Raw genomic sequence first — 14,558 nt, 5'->3', positions numbered from 1 at the left:
TGTCCCCCCCCCCAACCCTTTCTCTCATTCCAGGTCTGTGTAGACAGGTCTGACGTAATTCTGATGCCTTTGCCTTGGTACGTGAGAGATTTCTTTGCCCTGGCCACTTTCAATACTGTATCCTTGGATCTAATATTTGCGAACTGCACTATGACGTGACGTGGTGTAGGTTTGTTGTGGTTGAGCTTGGGAGGGGTCCTCTCTGCCTCTTGGACACAAATGTTTGTTTCCCTTGCTAGATTAGGGAAGTTTTCAGCCACAATTTGTTCAAATATCTCTTCTAGTCCTCTGTTTTTCTCCACCCCCTCGGGGATGCCAATGATTCTGACATTGGATTGTTTCATCGAGTCAGTAATCTCCCGTAACCTACATTCGTGGGCCTGGATTTTTTTAAGTCCAGCTTCATTTTCGTTTTTTCTTCTACTAACCCATCTTCCAATTCGCTAATTCGTGCCTCTGCCTCAGTGACCCTGGCCATCAGAGCCTCTAGTTTTGCCTGCATTTGGCTCATAGAATTTTTAATTTCTGCCAGATTCGCTCTCATTTCTGCCCTTAGAGATTCTATATTCTCATTAACATTTTCGTTAATACTTTTGTCAAGTCTACACATCATCTTGACCATTGTTACTCTGAATTCCATTTCTGATAATTTGGTTACATCCATATCCGTTAGTTCTGTGGCAGAGGCCACAGACTCATTGTCTTTTCTTTGCTGGGGGGGGGCTTCTCCTTCTTGTCATTCTGATGAGGAGAGGTTGTGGGGTTGTCCAGAGCCCAAATTATTGACCGGGACCCAGGCCGTGCACCCTTGCTTTATAAGGATCTTAGGGATGTGGGCTTCTTCTTTAAAGATTTTATTTATTTATGTGGCAGAGAGACAACCAGCGAGAGATGGAACACAAGCAGGTGAGGGGGAGAGGAAGAAGCAGGCACGCAGCGGAGGAGCCCGATGAGGGACTCCTTCCCAGAATGCCGGGATCATGCCCTGAGCTGAAGACAGACGCTTAACGACTGTGCCACCCAGGCACCCCGGGATGTGTGCTTCTTGATTTTTCAGCCTGCCTTCTGGGGGAGGGTCCTGCCACACCGATACTCAGGCAACCCTGTTTGGGTAGAGTCTCCGTGTCCCCTGCGAGGGGGGATGGGGATGGGCACCCTGTGAGCCGGTATTTCCAGGCTTTTGTTCTCTGGCAGCTTTCCCTGGCGGTTTGCTGTGCCTCTTCTGAGAGTCAGAGCAGCAGGGGCCAAATCTCAGCCTCTGTCTCAGAGCAGAGGGATCGCGGACCATTCTCCACTAATGTTCTGGCCACTTTAACTCTGTTTCCGTTGGTGCTGCTCAACCCTGCAGCGTCCCTGGATGTTCGCCCCACACCCGGTGTCCCAGCCCTCACTTCCAGGGCCAGCGCTTCTCTGTCCTTTGTGTTTCTAATGCCGCCAGCCGCCCCCGCGCGCTCCCGGAGCTCCTGGTCTCAGTCTGGTTCCACTGAGCACATCGGAGTTCCGTGAGAAGTCTGGTGGCACGTGCTTCCAGCTCAGGGTCTCAGTCTGCTGTCTCGGGTGCATTCCGCGAGTCGGCCCGCTCCCCTGTGCAGGTGGCCACCGCTTCCCGGCGCCCGAACGCAGCAGCTCCCTCCCTGTTCCGTTTATCTTCCGATATCTGTGCGCGGTTTCACGTACCTCAATACTCAGCGCTGGAGATGTTCGTTTGTAGAGATCCAGATGTATCTTCCTGCATCTCAGGCTGATTCCGTGGATGTTCAGGCTGGTCTGGTACCTATCCAGCTCGACTCAGGGGACAGGCTGGAAAAGGGGTCCCCTACTCCTCTACCATCTTAACCCTCCCAGGAAGTGAATTTAGAGAGGCATGGTGGGGATGGATTTTGGAAGGCTTTAAATGCCAAGTCACATTTACATTTAATGTCATGGTTTCCAAAAAACAGGTGGGGAAAAGCAGTTTATTAAGGAAGATTAATCTAATAATGGAGTGAAAATCTGATGGTATATGGGGTGGGATAGGGTCATTAGGCTGATGAGCCTAATATCCCTCTTTGTCAAGTAATCCTTCCATGTTTCTAAGGTCACTTTTCGGTTGTGCTAAACTTATTCACAAGGACTTGACTATAGTGAACTAAAAGTGATGCCAATTCTTTTACCAGCAATAGTCATCAGAGCTTGCCCCAGCATTTGAGGACGTAAGGCAGGGGCAAGGAAGGGTTAATAAGAACAAAGGCACATACACAAGTCCTCTCCCTCAAGAGAATTGTATGCTTGTGAAATAAATCAGATTGAAATCATCTCCTATGGCAATCCGGAGGGGGGGAAAAAAAGACCCACAAAGAAGTTAAACATCAACCAGTGCTGAAAGGGCATGGAGGAAAGGAGGACAGTCCCAGCCTCTCTGTGACCATGAAGACTGTAGCCATGTGGACATGAGCTGAAGCCGTCCTTTAGCACCAGCTGAGATTCTTCTGCCCTGGAACTACTTCTTTTGACTTATTGCCAACCCCTGGGGATTTGATTCCTACACCTGGAAAGTGAGGATGTGGTTAGATGAGCCAAGGGGTTATGGATTTAGCAGATCAACTTCCCTGCTCGGGAGGGCTGTTGATGGAGAGGGATTCTCCCTTCTGGTGGTAGACTCTAGAGTTCAGAGAAAGAAAGGAGGAAGAGAGAGTCAGAATGAAAAACCCTCCCTCCCTCCTCAGGAGCATGTCCTGTTAGCAATCTCTCTGATACAAGGACAAATATTTAAGAAGCATGATTCCTGCTCATACTACCTTTTTATTTTTTTCAGAATGTGAACAGCTCTAATGTTATATAAAGTTTCCTAGAAGTTTATTTTGTAAGTCAATCATTTCACTCATTCATTTTACGATTCATTTCATTAATAATGCAGAAAAATAATAGCAAATATGTTGTATAGTAACCAGAAACAAATAATGACTCTTGGATTTAACTCCTCCATACATTATAGCAGACCCCATTACATGGTATCTGAGGGTTAGCCATTCTCCAAAACTTTCAAATATAAGCTCCATTACCACACTGATTTATTAAAAATTCAGATTATTTTAAATGTATTAATCACAAAACAAGCAAATGAATTTTTTTTAAATCCCTTGATTCTGTATGGAGGCATTCAAATAATCCAGAAAAAGAAACGTTTCCATCTTTCTGTGAAAATACATAAAGGAAACCTCATTTAAAATGGAGTCAGGTAGCCCAGAAGGGGGAGCCCTCATGCCCGTACCACTCACTGCAGTTGAGTGAACCAGCAGCAAGAAGGAATACAAGAATCATTTCAACAAAGGGAGGGCACTTTTCACATAAACATCTATCTCCTGCCGTTAAGGAAGGAAGACCCCTCCCCTGACTCAGGAACAATGCCTTAGCCACTGTTGGCAGCCAATGAGAAACCCCCACAACCTCAAAGTCCTATTCTCCAATACAATTTTGTTCAGAACAACCCTCCTCAATTGTCTTTTTAAAAGCCTTTTAAAATATTTTAATTCTAATATAGTTAACATGTGGTGTTATGTTAATTTCAGTTGTATAATATAGTGATTCAACAACTCCATACACTACTCAGTGCTCATTGTGATAAGTGTATCCTTAATCCCCTTTACCTACCTCACCCACCCCACCCCCACCCACACGATTGCTTTTTAAAATGTAGTAAAAGCTGACTTTCCTTGTGTCTCTTCAGACTTGCTTATGGTACATCATGGCTTACTTGTCCGCATTTGCAATTCCTCTGTTACTGCCAGATAAACTCATTTTTTTTTAACTAAAAAAAATTGTCCCTTTCTCTGTTTAAATGTAACATGTCCATAAGTTAAAATCAAAGTGCACAGTTTCTTAGGAACCTTTGGGTTTGGGTTCTATTACTAAACTTGCTTAGAGGGCTTCAGAGGGGAGGGGAGTGGGGGACTGGGATAGACTGGTGATGGGCAGTAAGGAGGGCATGTATTGCATGGTGCACTGGGTGTTATACGCAAGTAATGAATCATGGAACTTTACATCAAAAACTAGGGATGTACTGTCTGATGACTAACATAATATAATAAAAATTATTATAAAAAAATAAAATCTTAAAGTTAACTCAGGCAAAGCTGTCTAAAATAAAAAGTGAAGCATATTTCAATAATTACATTTATCACATAGGCAAAAAGTCTGTTTACCTTATTTTACTCCCACTAATTGTTTACCTTACCTTACTCCCAGTAATTCTCTTAATCCTGTACTTTGGTTTCCTTACAGAGTTTTCGTCACATTTCAGATACACTGCAAGGACCAGCTACAGTGGTAAATTGCGTCAGATGACACATAGAGAAAATATTGTTGGCATTTTTAGTTTTTCTACTTTTCTTTAATAACTGTAAAGAGTAACTGTATGTAAAGAACAAATTACTTCAAAGGCCATGACATTAGACTATCACCATCTGTATTTTTAGAAAGCACTCAGGTTGCCTGTGTTCTTAAAATAATACATATTGCTTATCTATGGTAAATTAGAAAAAATCAATACACTTTCAAAGAAGGTACATGGCTTTTTGTTTTGTTTCAAGTTTTTATTTTAATTCTAGTTAGTTAACATATAGTGTAATATTAGTTTCAGGAGTAGAATTTAGTGATTCATCACTTACATGTAACACTCAGTACTTACCACAACAGGTGTCCTCCTTAATACCCATCACCTACGTAGCCCATCCCGTGCCCTCCTCCCCTCCAGTAACTCTCAGTTTGTTCTCTATAGTTAACAGTCTCTTTTGGCTTGCCTCCCTCTTTTTTTTTTTCTCTTTCCCTATGTTCATCTGTTTTATTTCTTAAATTCCACATATGAGTGAAATCATACAGTATTTGTCTTTCTCTGACTGGCTTATTTTGCTTAGGGTAATACACTCTAACTCCATCCATGTTGTGGCAAAAGGAAAGATTTCATTCTTTTTGATGGCTGAATAATATTCCATTATATATATATACACACCACATCTTCTTTATCCATTCATCAGTCAATAGACATTTGGGCTTTTTCCATAATTTGGCTATTGTTGATAATGCTGCTATGAACACTGGGGTGCATGTGCCTCTTTGAATCAGTATTTCTGTATCCTTTGGTTAAATACCTAGTAGTGCAACTGCTGGATCATAGGGTAGTTCTATTTTTAACTTTTTGAGGAATCTCGTACTGTTTTCCAGAGTGGCTGCACCAGTTTGCATTCCCACCAACGGGGTACATGGCCTTTTGAATGTCTTTATTTTGTATAGTATAGAAAATTGATTTTTATTTATAACACATATTCATATATTAGTTAATCAGTAATTTTGCCCTTGGAACTCTACTAAAAAAATCAAAGGAAATACAGTATTAAACTATTTTTTTGAGTCTATGTTTTAGTTGTAAATAACTTTCACATTACCTCTCTAAAACTTTGTCTAAAATATTCACCACTCTCAATAAGCTTAAAATGTAGCATTGAGGATAACTCAAATTACATGTTTATTATAAAAACAAAATTTTAGAAAAGGATAAAATGGATCTTTGCCTTTTACTTTTAATTCTGACTCTTGAACTTTGTTAGTAAATTTACTCTTTTCATTCAATGAAAGCCTTATAATAAGCTCCACACAACCATTTGGAATTGTAATTAAGAATTGCACTACATTAACACCTGTACTACTAGGAAAATGCACCATAACCATGTCCTAGACTCAGATTTGTGCAGCTGGACGCTTATCTCCCATATTGCACTATACAAAATTGTACAATAAGCATGCCCCTGACAATTAAGCAAAAGATATTATTACTGAAGAGTCTCTCAAATATATTTATTTTGCCATGAAGTTTCCTGGCATTAATTTCATTAAAAAGTTACATCATAGAAATAGTAAATATCATTGCATAACAGGTAGGAGGAAGAGCATGTAGGGCAGTGTTTCTTTCATTAACAAAATTAAAACAGATTTCACCAACAAAAATAAGACTAAGAGTGACTACGAACTCATCAATTTTGTAATTGAAATGAACAAGACAGATGCCCATTCCATAAGGTCTGAGAAGCAAAGGTGACTCCATAGGCTTTTCACTTGTGTGCAAGGAAAGCAAAAGCATCCACTGTGAGATGCACCCAAAGATTCGGTACAGATTTAAGAGAAGAGTCCTGGACAACATGCACTCCTATGAAGGCTACAGTTGGGGCTACAACATTGACAGTCAACTGAAATTGAAGGAATTTGGAGATGCTGTCATAAACATTCCTACTCCTACTTGACAGCTGTAACAATATTTGTGAATTTGTCATTTATAAGAATGATATTGGTAGGATATGACACCATCTGTTAAGTGATAGTCCTGAGGCTTCCTTGATGAACAACTGAAAGCCCCGTCAGGCAGTTTTAAGACAGTAGTCATGGATTTCTTCTCTGAGTAGAAGGTATATACTTTTATAGAGTCTCTTATGTTAAGCCTCTTCCTTCCTTCTTTCCTTCCTTCCTTCCTTCCTTCCTTCCTTCCTTCCTTTTTCTTTCTTTCTTTCTTTCTTTCTTTCTTTCTTTCTTTCTTTCTTTCTTCTTTCTTTCTTTCTCTCTTTCTTTTTCTTTCTTTCTTTTTTTCTTTCTTTCTTCTTTCTTTCTTTCTTTCTTTCTTCTTTTCTCATCATCTATTTTTAAATGCAGAATAAATCCTAACAAAGCATATTTTATTTTATTGCCAGTCTGTTGTGGTACATCATGGCTTACTTTGATATCTTTTAAAAAAAATTTAGAAATATAAGAACAATTAACACAATATTTGTTAAAAAGATATTCCAAAATGGGTCTGGAACAGGCTTAAGTCTAGGAATTGTTTTATAATGATATCACCAATGTAATCCTGGACTATCATTCTGTTAATAGTCAACGTTCTTTTTTTATCTGAGCAAATGATTACTTGTATTTCCTGTAGTTTCAAAAGCTTCCAAGTGTCTTAGTAAGTTATTATCTTTCATTATTTTCTTTACAGAATAAGCCAAGGAAAGAGGGACTGCAAATGGAAGGTTTTCTGGGATAGCCATCACCAAGACTGTTATTCCGATAATGAAATACTGAACAGTATATCCTATGTAACCATTTGTGCTCCCCAGTTCCAGAAGTCCATAGTACAAAGTTTGTCATTAAGAAGCAAAGTGAGTAAAGCCATTAGCAAACCATACTTGCCAGTTGTGCTATGGATAACTGAAAGTTTGTCTTATAGAACCAACCACTCTTTGGCACTAGTACTGTCTGAATCTGCTGCATTTGTCTTTGCTCCTTTGGATTGTTTTGCCCTCTCTGGTCCTTTGAGAATCTGTTTTCTTTACATCATCTTTGCTCTTTGTTTCATAAGTCAGCAAAGACAGGATGAAACTGCTTTGGAGCTAAGGCTGGCTGTGGTCACCTAGGACCCAGACAGCGGCATGGGGTCGCCGGGAAGCATCCTCTTCACCATTTCCTACTGTGTGGTGAGGATTCTCTCCTCCATCTTGAAGTGGTGTTAGAGGATCGGCAGCTGGTCCACTGCAGCCTAGTGCCCTAGGGAATCTGCACCATGTCTCCCACCACGAGGTCCATCACGTGGACCTCTTCCACCTGGAGCCCAGCAACACAACAAATGTCTCGTGGGCCTTGTTGATGCACTTCTCCAGGCAGCGGAACTGTTTTCTGCTCTCTGGTCACTGTAGCTGTCACCCACACCACGTGCACCACCCTCCTCCATCTCCATGTTCTGGAACAGCTGGCAACCCGGCTCCCAGCCCAAGCCACATGCACCCCATCTTCACGTGCCTGCACCATTGGGTCACTGCTGGGCATGTTTCTTCATTTCCTTCCCCTTTTCTCCAGTGGACCCTCAGGCCCTGGCCAGAAGAGTCACCTGTGTCCTTTCCCTACACCCCCAGCTACTTCCACCAAAGTTGAAATTTCCCCCTCTTCCAATTCCAGATCTCACTCTCCTCTGCCCCCTCCTGCCCCCTGCAGCCCCCACTGCAATGCCAAGTCCTTCTGTCACATATCAGCAGGCTCTCAGAATGCTTCAAAGACCACAAACACCCAAATGAGAGTGAGCAGAAGCTATTGATTCAGAGTTGCTTTGGCAGGAATGTCAGCCACTGTCATGCCTAGGACAGAGACTCAAGAGCAGGCAAGGAGTGGGATGACTTTATAGTGGAAAACAAGGGAGGCTTCACGTAGGTCCTAGATAGAGTCTGTTGACCTGGGGAAAGGAGACAAGAATTCTATGTGATTGGTTGGAAGTACATCTGGCTTCCTCTGGTTGGTTCTGAGTTGGTAGCATTGGCGCAGGCAGGGCAAACATTAGGGGAGCTTGCATTTATTGACCAAATCTTGACTGCTTTGGTCTGGTTGGTGCAAAGACTGTGGGTCAGTGTTCAATTTTTTTATGGCCTGACCATGATCCCTTTGCATGTTGTCACAGTCATCCCCTCTGGTTCCTTTGGCCACATTTCCAAGTAAAAGCTGTCATTGGGAGTTTTCAGTAGGAACTAACCTTCCAGGGTGCTGGGGTTCAGCACTTTTCCCGAAAGAAAAAGCTCCAAGTGGTAGGCCTTGTACATGCAGCCTGTGCCCAGGGCTGTGTCTTCTAGGCCTTCCGCTCTAGGATACAGAAAGGTAGCTGAGCTCTTTGATTTTTAAAATTGTGAAACTAGCCCACCTCTTTCAGTTCTATTGCAGTGGAGCCAGTGGTTACAGAAAATCAGATATTGTCTGTATATTCATCATATTCTCATGAATAGTAACGAAAAAACTGAGTATACACCACATGCAAGGTCCACCACAGTGGATGAGGTAGGGTGTGGTGGACATTCTGTGGCCACAAATTTGGTATTAACCCAGTTTCTGTATTCACATAGCCTCCAAATTAATTTTTGTGATGGCCTTTTTTTCTGTCTGAATTATCACCATGGNNTAGGGAAATATGTAATGCTCTGTTATGCAGAGCCTTGGAACATCTTACAAAACCTTCCATCACTGAGGAATGATGTTTTGTCTTCATCTTTACTGTCTCCCTGCATCTGGTTAGCAGCAATTGAACAGTCAACTGGTGATTCACTGGTTGCTATTTAGTTTGTTCGGTCAGCTGTTTATTAATCTGTAACTTCCTGTTAAGATGCAGGGTGTGCTTTTTAAAGAAACCTTACACAGCATAAGTTTTATTTTGGGACTGGCTGTACTAATATATAAAGAGGATCTGTGAGAGTTACTTAGTCCTGTAAACTATTTTCTTTCAGCAAAATTTTGCGGGCACTTACCATGTGCCAGGCACTGTAGTGCAGGAATGAATGAGATAGTCTCAGCTTCCAGAAGTTTACCATTTACTCCAGAGAGACAAGCATAATAAAGTATGGTAAGTACAATCATAGATGTGCGAGGTATGGTGTGATGCAGAGGAGGAACTGGAAAATTCCAGGGGTACAGAGAAGTGAGAAAGCTTTCGTAGAAGCAGCTCTAGAAGGCAATCTAGGAAAGATTTCCAACAAAGATGTCACATTTTGTGACAATAAAGAGGGACAGATTGGACAAGGAAGAGCTTGAAACTAGGGAAATTATTTGAAGGTTGTTTAGGAAGCTGTTGTAATGATTTAGGCAAGAGATGATAAGGGCCTAATTGAAGACTGAGAGAGAGTTGCAGAAAAGATTTGAATTTGTACAGTGGAGTGGGAGAATGGGAGGTGAGGAAAAAAGATTTGAGCAAAGGTTTTCGTTTTGGAGCACTTGGTAATTAGCGTTGCCTTTAAATAGAATGGAAAAGAAAGAGAAGCAGGTGAGTTGGGTGACGGCTGTGGAAACAATGGGTTCACTTTTGGACCTGTTGAAATTCAGGTGCCATGTGGGGACATCATTTGTTCATTGGAAATCCAAGTTTGAAGTTTGAGAAAGAGGTCTGGGCTGGAAAAACAGATGTGAGTGTCATCTAACAATTTAGAAGCATGATTCTGTTAAAAATGGATTGTGTTTTCTGTGTGTGGCATTGGACAACTGACTAATACTTCAAAAATATAGAGTTTATTTGAAGATATAGTTTTCTATAGAAATGTAAGTAACTTCTAGATCATGGTTTTTTTTCTTTAATGGTGTCAGCTTTTATAAAAGTTGGGAATTGGGCGTACCAGGGCAGGGGAAGAGGGCAGTACAAACTGAATACAATCTGCAAATTGAACTTGGGGATTTTAACATTGACATTAAAAGTGTTACCATTTTCAGTATTAGAGATTAAAAAAAAACAACACAGGGGCACCTGGGTGGCTCAGTCGTTAAGTGTCTGCCTTCAGCTCAGGGCCTGCAATCAAGCCCCACTTTGGGCTCCCTGCTCAGCAGGAAGCCTGCTTCTCTCTCTCCCATTCCCCCTGCTTGTGTTTCCTCTCTCGCTGTGTTTCTCTCTGTCAAATACATAAATAAAATCTTTAAAAAAAACCAAAAACAACTCATGCCTTATGCTTTGGGTTTAAAAATAAAATAAAATTAAATTAAATTAAATTAAAAAAAACAAAATGATAAACTATGGAAAACTGTACAGTTGTATTTAATCTTGGATTGTCGTAAAATGTTCTTTACCAACAGTGCTTTACTAGTTCCTGGGAATTTGGAAATCTGAAAAGCCTGTCATCTTTTACTAGACACAGTGGGATTTTCAGGAATACCCTTTTGTAAAATTGTCCTTTGTATCCAGGAATCTAACCACACCCTAAACTTAACTCAAACCCTAAATTGTAGCCTTAATTATAACTCTAGCCCCAACGCTAACCCCAAGTGAATGAATCTGTATACCTAGACCTACACCTCATCTTCAACTGAGCCTTAACCCTACACTAACCACAACTTAACTATAACCCCATATAGCATTGGCTCTATTTCTTGTCACTAACCGGAACCGGAACTGGCTCTTTCAGGGGTAGACCTATGAAGTTTTCCTTCTTCAGGGCTCTAGTAATTAGATAATCAAAACTGAGAAATGAATTTCAGACTAAATGAGTAATTTATAAGCAGATCATCAGCAGACCATCTTTAACAACATATCATGATTAGGTAACCTGAGCTTTCTGTTAAAGATGTCCAAAGGTTTGGCTATTGTTCCTGGATGTCTACAGGATGTACTTGCTTCTGGTCTCTGATTTCAGAATGTGTATTTTACATTTACCTAAGGGTGGCTGTAAAAATTTGGTGAATATCTCTGAAAGGCAAGGTCCAAATGAAGAGTACATTTTCATAGACTTCACAAAGGTGTATGCTAAACTTGCTTCCAGTCTTCTAGGGTTCCCCAAAGTGTAAGACTCTCCTGCTCCAGAAGACTTACTGGGTCTCTTTCATTTGTATCTAAATCCTGATATGACTCATAGCCAGACGTTACCAGCTATAACTCGTATCTGTTAGACTAGCAGTCATTAAGACAATGTGCAATGTTAGACTCTGGAGATTACAGAAGTATTATAAGATACTGTATTACATTCAGAGATTTTATAGCCAAAGTGAGGAAAAAATGATTAACATTCATAAAACAAAGAGACAGTATGATGGGACAGAATGTAATTCAGTGCTATATTATGTGGTACAGACCTGGAAACTGAACTGTTTCAAAGTGTTGACAATACTTTCTCTTATCTATATAACACTCAGCAGCTTACCAAATCTTTGTAACATGCATTCAATCTTTCTTAGGATCCTGGGAGGTTGATAGAAGGCAGATATTAGTATAATTGTTCATATTTCCCTATGTAGAAATAGGCTCAGAGGAGCTAATTGTGTCCCCCCAACTCTCCCAGAAAAATCGCAAAGCAGAGTTTTGAAGGCAAGTTGGCCAACTTCAAATCCAACGGGAATGCAAGTTGGTCAAATCCAATGGGAAACTCATTCTATTTCATGGAGTAAATGAGACTTGAACTGGGCCTTGGAGGATTGAGTAAAGTTTGAAGAGATGAAATAAGAGTATTTTGAATGGGGTAAATACTATAAGGAGAAGGCAAGAAGCCAAGAATGGGATAGTGAAGAGACAGAGAGGGGAGTGGATGAAGTAAAACTGGTTGAAGAAAATGGGGCTTTGAAAGCCAGGCAGAGGGGTTTATATTATGTGTAAGGTTTCATTAAGAAGTCAATGATCTGGAGAGCGGAATAAAGGAAGATCCATTCATCTGAATGTGCACAGGTGTACAAGGAGGATTAGAACAAGGAGGTCCCAGAGACAGGAAGGCCATTTAGGTGGCTTTGTGGTGTAGGTACATGGAAGGGTCTGGAATGGGGTAGCAAGAGTTAGTGTTAAATGAAAATAAATGGGCTAAAAAGAGACAAGTCAAAAGGATTGATTTAGTGCTTGATTGAGCATGAGAGATGGAGAAAGTGAAAAAATCGAAGAATTCCAAATTTCAAATAACTAGTTTTGTGGCCTCAGGCAAGTTATAGGGTGTGTCTGGGCTCCTCCCCTGAAGACAACGTGATGGCAGAAGGTGACAGCAGCCCTCACCTCACATATGACTGAGACTTGTTACGTTCATGGGGCTATTGGGTTAATCAGCTGCTTTAATGAGGAGGGGCAATGTTTAAATGTCTAGAAAGATATTCTCAATAACATTATTGAAAATAATGAAAATAATGAAAAATTGGGAAATATCTAAATGTTCTACAATGGAGGAAGAAGTAAATAAATTATGACTATTATGGGAAATCAAAATCACGTTTGTACAACACGGGGACATAAGTATTCAAAATATAAAGGTAGGTGGAGAAAACAGGACACAATGCTATCTGAACATTATTAAAAATAAATACATGAATTGAAAAAAGGACTGAAAGAAAACATTAAGAGTGATTATCTCTGGCTGATGGTAACGTGGCTGATTTGTATAATCACTTTTGTACTTTGTACTTTTCTGAAATTTCCAAATTTTGTACAATGGAGCTTTTTTCTTTTATAATAAGAAAAACTATTTAGGAAAAAAAGAAAAAAAATGGGACCGGCTACTACTGTTTAAAATCTTTAGATGTGTTGTGTCCCTTCTGCTTAAAAATAAAATACAGAACCTTCTCTATCCGACTTGGAAAATATCAGTGGAGTGGAGTAGCTTTGAAGAAGTGCCCGAGACGGAGAGGTGACCTTCATAAGAAACAGGGAACAGAGCTGAAGAAGATTCCAGGGCTGCACGAACAGAGCAGAGATGTGTGCCTTTACTGAAAGAAAATGGAATCCTTCTCTGTAAGGTAGTTTGGTCTTTGGAAAATGCTTACAGCTCAGATTAATACAAAAGCAGCTCCGGAAGTAGATAAGAATGCGGTTATGTCACAACTGCAAACAGTGCTTCAGTGTACGAGGTATTTCATTAGGTTTGCTAACCTCAAGGAGACCTCTGCCAGGATTCCTCCTGGTTTTCCACTAGGACTGCAAAATGTTTTTCTTGACTGTGTATTCAGGCACAAGTGGAAATTGACTCTCCTGTGCGTTATGAAACATTTACGGGTTAAGAATTTTTAATAAGCATTTGTATAACTAAACAAAATATTTCTAGGAAATGAGACCGCAAATATGCCCTTGAGGAACATAACTGAAAACCAGTAGAATAATTCTGGGAATCTTAATATTGATATTGATCCGTGATAGTTCCGATAGTTCCTGGCTTTGTGCTCAGTAAACACATAATATGACGTGACAGGGCTACTTATCTGAAGCAACAGGAAGTGTTACAACGGTCTTTGACTCAGTTTTCTGCTAAATGTGCTATTTCACATGACCTTGTACTATCACTTAAAACCCATGGAATTATCTTTGGTAGGTAGATAAGTTTCCGACAGTTGGAGCCTTCCTTTTGGTTTATCTTGGAATTTACTTTACATTTACCATTGTGGTGTTGTTTTCATTAAATATATGCTAGTTCAGGGAACTCTCCTCAAATATTGTTTCTCCTCCCTACGATTTATATCGGCCTCGCTATCTTTCTCATCACTGTCTGCTCTGGACGCCACCCTGCCGTGTTAATGGGTAAAGCACACTAGGGTCTGCCAGGGAGAGGTTCAGAGTTCTCTCAATACAAAAGTCCCTGGAACCCAATAAAGACCAAACCTGAAAAGGATCAGGGTACAACCTCTGTCTGGTTTTTCTTCAGGGTTAGTTTGTTATTAGACATTGGATAGACTCAGTTACGCTAATTTTCTTGGCTGTGCTCACATTCGTAAAAATGGCATACAGGAAAATAAACAAACATAGCAAACAGTGGAAAACTTTCCCACTACCTCTTGCCATCTCCCAGTGTTTGTGATCCTTGCCTATATTTTATGCCGCCAAGTGGACAAAACTGCTTCAGGCAGAGTTGGAGGTTTTTCCCAATTGTACTATATTTGTCTCTATAGGTTGTCAAAGTAAATATGTAAGCTTGTTTGCTTATGATATCACCGTAGATGATGCCAGGAACATTAGGAAAACAAAAATTCGCATGTCAATACTAATTTTTTAAAGGTTGGACCTCAGTAGAGTATTTTTGCACCTTTAAAAATGTCTCACAGGAGGAAGTAAGCAGTGCTAGGAAGGAAGGATAGAGGACAGT

This window comes from Ursus maritimus, unplaced genomic scaffold (assembly GCF_017311325.1).
Source record: "Ursus maritimus isolate PB19 unplaced genomic scaffold, ASM1731132v1 scaffold_28, whole genome shotgun sequence".
Taxonomy (NCBI): domain Eukaryota; kingdom Metazoa; phylum Chordata; class Mammalia; order Carnivora; family Ursidae; genus Ursus; species Ursus maritimus.
This window is presented reverse-complemented; position numbering follows the sequence as displayed.